Source organism: Neophocaena asiaeorientalis, unplaced genomic scaffold (genome assembly GCF_003031525.2).
Source record: "Neophocaena asiaeorientalis asiaeorientalis breed wild unplaced genomic scaffold, Neophocaena_asiaeorientalis_V1.1 scaffold7, whole genome shotgun sequence".
NCBI classification, from domain to species: domain Eukaryota; kingdom Metazoa; phylum Chordata; class Mammalia; order Artiodactyla; family Phocoenidae; genus Neophocaena; species Neophocaena asiaeorientalis.
In genome coordinates, this window is record NW_020185337.1 from 14,904,908 (window position 1) to 14,913,092 (window position 8,185).

An 8,185-nucleotide genomic window follows, 5' to 3' on the forward strand; every position below is an offset into this window, starting at 1 on the left:
AAAAAAAAAAAAGCTGGAGGTATCACACGCCCTGATTTCAAGCTATATTACAAAGCTATAGTAATCAAAACAGCATGGTATTTGCAGAATAACAGAGTGATAACAACATAGGTCAATGGAACTGAATTAAGAGTCCAGAAATAAATCTACACATATGTGGGCAATTAATTTACAATAAAGGAGTAAAGAATAAACAATGAAGAAAGGATAGTTTCTTCAATAAATGGTGTGGGAAACAAAAAATGAAACAATCACTATCTCACACTATAACACAAAACTCAACTCAAAATGAAATTAAAGACTTGAATGTAAGACCTGAAACCATAGAACCTTTAGAAGAAAACATAAGCGTACGTTCTTTGACATCAGTCTTAGCAACATCTTTCTGCATGTGTCTCCTTAGGCAAGGGAAACAAAAGCAAAAGTAAACAAATGGGACTACATCAAACCAAAAATCTTCTGCACAGCAAAGGAAACCCTCAACAATACCAAAAGACAAATCACTTAAAGAGAGGAGACATTTGCAAATTGCATATCCAATAAAGGATTAATATCCAAAATATATAAAGAACTCATACAACTCAACAACAACAACAAAAAGCTAATTAAAAATGGGCAGAGGACCTGAATAGACATTTTGCCAAAGAAGACATACAGGTGGCCAAAGGGCACATGAAAATATGTTCAACACTGTTAATCATTAGGGAAATTCAAATCAAAACCACAATGAGATATCACCTCATGGCCATTAGAATGGCTGTTATAAAAAGGCAAGGAATAACAATGTTGGAGAGGATGTAGAGAAAAGGAAACCCTCACACACTGTTGATGGGAGTGTAAATAGGTATAGCCACAATGGAAAACAGTATGGAGATTCTCAAAAAATTGAGAATAGAACTACCATAAGATCCATCTATCCCACTTCTGGGTGTTTATCTAAAGAAAATGAAAACACCAATTCAAAAAGATACATGCACCATTATATTCATTACAATTATTAATAATAGCCAAGATATGGAAACAACCTAAGTGTTGATCAATGGATGGATGAATAAAGAAGATGTGGTACATATATACAATGGAATTCTACGCAGTCATAAAAAAGATGAAATCTTGCTATTTGTAACAACATGGATGGAACTTGAGTGTATTATGTTAAGTGAAATAAGTCAGACAGAGAAAGACAAATACCATATGATTTCACTCATATGTGTATTATAAAAAACAAACAAACAAAGAAACAGAAAACCAAACTAAATGAATTAGCCAAACCAAACAAAAACATGTGGGTACAGAGAATACAGTATTGGTTACCGAAGAAGGGGTAGGGGACGAGGGTAAAATGGGTAAATGGGATCAACTGTATGGTAATGGGTAGAAACTAAATTTTTGGTGGTGAGCATGCTGTAGTGTATACAGAAGTAGAAATATAATGTTGTCCACATGAAACCTATATGATGTTATGGACTAATGTTACCTCAATAAAACATAAATAAAATGGAAACAAATAGAAACATATCAATTTTTAAAAAGGGTAAGACTAAGCTACAGTTTTTAGACATGCCTAGTTGGATAATAAAACCACAAATATATGCAAGGAAGGATTACTATAAAAAGTAAGGATAGTGGTTACTTTTAAAGGGAAGGAGTATGTTAAGGGGAAATAATGGGTTGGCTGACAAAGTTGTGTTTCTTGATCTGTTTAGTAGTTAGGATTGTGTTTACCTTATTATAATGCACTAAGATACACATTTGTTCTGTGTGGTTTTCTGTGTATGTATTTTACTTTACACTAAAAAGATTTTAAAAGTAAAAAACAAAACAAAAAACAACTATGAGATGTTTTTACTCATAAGATTGAAAAAGAATAAAATAATTAACATTAACTCATATTAGCTGGAGAATGAGTTTGTGCAACCTTTGTGAATGTCAGTCTGGCAATGGGTATTATCATTTAGAATGCATATAACCAGTTACTCAGCAATTCCCCTTCTAAAAATTAAAAATAAATTGTGAAAAAATTTATGTACCAAATATTTACTATGGGAGAAAAGAAAAAATTGGCCAAACGAATTAAATAAAAATTTTTGGTGTCTTGCTTTTGCCTGAATATTATCATTATATACATGGCAGAGCTAAACTGACCATTTCATCTGTGGTACATAATCACAAAATTTGCACAGTGACGTAGTAGATTAAATTTACCAATAAAGTAACAAATTTACCACCACCAATGTAATGAATTTCTTTTCCACACTGAAAAATGTGCTTTTACTGTGAAATGTTAAAAAATATCTCTACAGGAAGGAAAAAATGAGATTAAAAATAAAGATAAAACAGAAAAAATGAAAAAAGGAAGGTTATCAGGCAAGTCACTTTAACAAACTTTTTGGGTTTCATTGTGGGCCTTTGAAAAGGTTGACATTTGCAGCTTTTTACCCAGAGCTTGCAAACCTTAGCACTTAACACACTTTGTCAGAAGCCCGTTTAGCAGATATTATGAAACTAGCATGGAAGGAAAAGATGTGCAGCATAATTGATGTTGAGCATTTTCCAGAAGTTTCTAGTAAAAAGTAACCTGAGGTGGTCGACCCAGGCTCATAATTTTGAGGGTCTTCCCAGTCAGGCAGGCATGCAGTGGGGTGGCAGAGGAGCAGCTTCCCAGTTGCCGCTAACAGACTATGGAGGCTGGGGCATGTTCAAGGACCTCAGCTCCATCCTTAACGTCATCTGACTTATGCTAGGTGACACTGTCCCTCCTCCATTTGCATATGCTCTTCACAAAGCATTTTCCCCCATGTTTACGGTTGTTCTCGATAGACTTTTCATTATATTCAACCTGCCTGAAAATGCTGGATGAGACAGATGGACAAAAGACATGATGTAAAGTTTTTCCTTCCAGATCTTCCCGCAAATCCAGGCCCGCACCCACCCTACTCAATTCTCCACACCCCACCTCAGTCCAACTCTCCTGAGGGATGGCTCTGCAAAATCACCTACTCCTATACAGAATCAATATGTGATTATGCAAATTGCTATTTGAACAACTTGACAAAGGTCAGTAAAGAATACAAAAAATATTAAGCTAATATTTAAATGGGTAGAAATCATATTAGGTACTTTGGTTTCAATTATTCACCACAGGAAAACTTCCATCAGGAGACGAGTTTAGAACATAATAGGCACAGAGAAAAACAAGTGTCAGAGGAAATGACTAACAGAAAAAAAGACAAGAAACACTGGGAAGGATTGACCCACATTGTTCAGTTTAATTTGCAGTTCTAAATTTAATTTTGTGTATTTGCAGCTTTAGGGAAAAAATAATATTCAACAGTATTTATACTAGCCTTTACATTTCAAATTCATCAATCTAATTAAACAATGAAGTAATTAGAAGTTCTAAAATTGCAGGGAATATTCCATTACACATCTTTCTTTATCCTGAAGAATCTTCTCTTTGTTCAGAGTCGTTGTAAACCAAAACTTTTCGAAGCATTTTGGAGTAGTTGTAAGAGCATTAGGCTTGTAATCAACAGCACTGAGTCTGAGTACTAGGACCACTACCTAATAGCTGTTTGATTTTGGGTAAATGGCTTAATCTCTGTAAGGCTTAATTTTCTCATCTGTGCAATGGGTCTGATAAGATCTGTATTACAAACTTGCTGTGTGTCTTAAACAGCCTTACAACTCTCACGATTATGAAATAAGCATACCAGATACTTGAACTGATTGCAATATTCTCACTTTCAATTTTTATGGAAATTATTTTCCAAAACTATATATCATAAAAATATTATTCAATAGTTAGAATACTTGATTTTCTGTCTCATACCTTGCATAGCCTCTGTTTCCTCAAGATTCTCTCCACTCCTTTTCTTTTAAAGACAGAGGAGTTGGTGGTGGGCAGAGGTGGTTGAGAAAGAATAATGCAACCAGGGCTCTAATGCTTTCTCTGCTGGCTTTTGACCAATCCCCTTTTTTCTGCCCTGAATCTCAAGTTCACTTTTGTGGGTCCTGGGATCCTAGGGTCTCGTGGGTTCTTCAGGGTTATTGGGATGCCATCTCCTCAGTATATGTCTTCCTCCCCACCTTTAGGGAAACTTGGGTCATTACTTGACTACATGGATTTAATCAAGTGCCTCTCCTCCAACTTGCTTCCTGTCTGCCACAATATTTTTTGAAATGTTTCCTATATGCTTGACTCCTCCCCTTTTTCTTGTCCTTTCTGACTATACCTTCTGTATACTCGCACTGTCTTTTTAGTCGGGCTTGGGGATATTAACAAGTGTTGTTAATATGTCATGCCTAACCAGCTGTTTGAAAGAACAAGTCTGGAAATTTAAACGATAAGATTCAAACTAGACATGAATAATGAAAAAGAGAAAATTTTTAAAACTTCAAGTAAAGGATGTATAAGAATTTTATTTTTCAGTTTCTGAAAAGGCGATCAATCCATACATTTAATTTAAGCACATCCACTATACAACTTTTAAGACAACGCACGAAAAATCTTCAACACTTGTTTTTTAAATGTTTCTTTCTTTGGTGGTGGTGGTGTGGCAGTGGGTATAGTGGTGGTGGGACACATTTCTTTTAAAAGCACATTTTTCAGGAGTTTTGTTATCCTGCTTCTTTGAATTTATAAATAGGGCTTAATGAATAGGATCCAAAGAATGAGAACTAAAACTAAACACTCAACTAGCTTAAGTTCAGACTTCACTTTTTGAAGTTCATAGGGTGTTAAAAGATGTCTTTGACTTCGGTAAAAGATAAAAGATGGCTTTGATTTTTTTTTTAAAGAATGTAATACTTTGCATCTGCTAAAACCTGATAAAATGAACCATGAACAGCGATTTAATCTTGGTAGCTGATACTCATCTGAGCAGTTTTGCTCGAGCTGTGTAACTGAAGAGACTTTGCTGTTGCCCAGAGCATATGTCTCTTAACTGCTGTTTTAAAACGGAAAACAAGTAGAAAGTTAAAATTGAGGTAGGATTACCACTACATTCAAAGAAATAAAATAAAAGACAAAGATTTGATTCTGAACACTTACAAAAACATAGTAGCATATTAACATGAAGTTTAAGTCAATATAACATAGTTTCATATGAATTTCTATTTATTTGTAGAAAAGAAACTTGGCTTTTCAAATTGAGCCTCGCCAAATGTCTGCAGTTAGCAAGTCTCCATTAATTTAAGATCTGCTCCTTACTCTGGGCTTTTGGGAAATGGAATTAGGTCACTCAATATTTCATGAACCACTAAAAAACCAAAATATAATTTATTAGAATATACTAAAAATACATTTGCCAAATAAATCACAAAATTACTGTCAGTTGTTTATCAAATCTTTCCAAGTGTTACATCAAATTATAGAGAACTGGGTCCTTTTAACAAATAGCATAACCAGTAGAGGGATAAATTTGCATGGGAAAGGGAATACTTGCACCTGTCTATCAAAGCATCTTTTATCTAAGATAGAGATGGAAACCTGAAAATTGTCTTACAAAGTTTTTTCTTTTAAAGTGTTCTTACCAGACACCCAAAAGCACATGTTATATAACAAAAAACCTTTACAGGAGACATCTACTAGTGCTGGTACCAGTGTTCAATACATGTTGGTTGTGTGAATGTCAATTGAGCGATAATCTCATGTTAATTACTCATTTCTTTGTGCTTTTCATTCCTTGGTTAAACACAAGTATTTGATTGAGGCAGTTGCTCTCTTTGAAAGAAATAGAACTTTGAGAGGAAATCAAATGGATTTTGAAAAGGAAGTGAATAGCCAAATGGTCAAAACCACCCTTGCAAGCAACTAAACAAAAATGCTGTGATCACAGCACCGTGGTGTCTGACATTGTTACACGGGCCATAGGGACCGTTTTAACATTTAGGAAGCATTCAATTCTTTTCAGAATCACATTTATCTATCTTCTGTCAGTTGTGACATCAGTCTACAGATGTCAAATTTTTACCATTTATATAAATTCTTCAAAACCCCAGGCCTTAGAGACAATTCTGGGTCTTTTCCTCCAGACTACAGTATTTCATCCTAATTGAGGCCTGTAGCTTCCCATGAGCTATTGAAACTGTTTATATTAACAAGATGTACATACTGCCAGGAAACATACCATTTTCAGCCTTTGTGGACTAGGTTCCAGCATTTAACAACTGATGTTTTCTCTCCATATGGCTCAGGCTCATGAAGGACCAAAGTAGTCACGTAGCAAAACTGTAACTTGGAGGCCAGAAAAAATTTTTTAGCATAACTTTGTTTATTGTTTTCTGGATCTTTCTGTTCCTTCGCGATAGATGAAAGCTGCTTCTCCTTTGCTTATAAAAACTGTATTTATGTTTATATTCTTGTATAAGTCTGTGCTCCAAGGATTGAAGCTTCATCTAATTTCTGTATTCATCACTTAGAATTCTCCTTTCACTGGAGCTCTGTTTCCCTTGTAGACACAGGACAGCAGATGTTAGTTGTGTCAGCAAAACCAAGATTTCCTGATTTCCTTTGTTCTAAGCAATTTCCTCACCTTGCATTACAGGTCAGTCTGAAAGATTCTGTTAGAAATCCTACATATTTCATACAAAGGCATGCAAAATCAATTTCTAGAATGAAATGGGAAAAAAAAACCAAAACAAAAACATGCTTAAGAGAAAGAATTTAGATCAGAAGTTTGCTTGATATGTACGGCCAGGCTAAAGATAGTTAAATAATACTAAGAAATAGTATCAGCAAATTATAGAAGCCTGAAAGAGTAAGAACTATAAATAACAAATAAACAAAGACATAAGTAACATACACAGAAATATTTAAAAATTTATTTAATTAATAAAAATTTAAAACTGTATTTCTAATATATTTATAAATACATTTATATTAAATATAATAGAAATATATTTATTATAAATATATATTTATTATATATTTCATTCTAGTGATGTGTTTATGAGACCATATAATGCAGTGATTAATAGCAAAGACTCTGAAGGCACTCTAGCTAGCTAAAATATTGGCTCTGCTGCTTTGAGAATTGGACAAATTAAAACATTAGTGCTAGGTACATGATTAGCACAAATAATCAGTGTTTGCTGTTATTAGTCCTTTGTAGAGTCCTGGAAATTCTTGGATACATTCTTCTCCAAAATCTTGTTTTGCTAGATTTCATGAGAAAAACACACCTCTTTGCATTAATATGTTTTCAAAATATGTAAAAAATCCAAATATGCAAATCATTTTAGTAGATACAGCTTGGCTGCTTGCTTCTCGATAAGATCTAGGAAAGGGTTTACTGTCACCAAAAAATTCTCCCTAAATTACACTCCTGTCTGCATTACTTTAGTGTCTATAAATAGGAAATCCATCCTGGGATTATCAGAGAGGGTGACCTACTTTTGATCTGAGTATCTTGTCTTTGCTGCTAGATTAGAGGACAAAATAGCTTATGTCCTTGTAACCCTCAATCCAGAACTTTGTGTCCTTTTGGACTTAGTTTTCATGTAAGACAGAGAAATGTCTTCAGGGGAAAATTATGTTATTGAACAATAGAGCAGAAAGTGACTTTGGAGGTCACGGGGCCTACTCATACTTTCCTAGAACTGACATTCTGAGAGGAGGTGAACTGCTTTGTGTTTACATGACAGGGTGGAGGCAGAGGTGCGATTTAATGCATGGTCCTTCCTCTTAGTGTGTGTTGTGATGATACAGAGGGGACAGGAATTAAATCTGGAAAAATCTTGAAAAACAAGTTAACTTACTCTGTTTTAATGCTTATTGCCCCCATTCTTGACAGAAGAGTAAAGATGCAATCTCATGAATAAGATTCAAATGTTTGAGAAATTTTACTTCTAGAAATACTTTCATGACAAGCCCTAGTCGGTTATGTAATCACAGTCAAGTTATGTAACTATTTGTGATGTTATTTTGTGGGCATTAAATGAGATAATACATGGCAAGCCCTTTGTTCAATGCCGGCCCACAGGAAGGAATGAACAAATATTAGCTATTTTTATTAATATTATTCGCTTGTATCTGGGAATCCTCTTTCCGCCAAAAGGCTAGGCAGTAAAACATTTACTCACATTCTTGGCGATAATTACTTTATTATTCTTCACAGTACCTGAGGAGCCAGGTAAGAAAAATAGTGCTATCAGTGTGGAAATCTGGGAAAACACAGACACT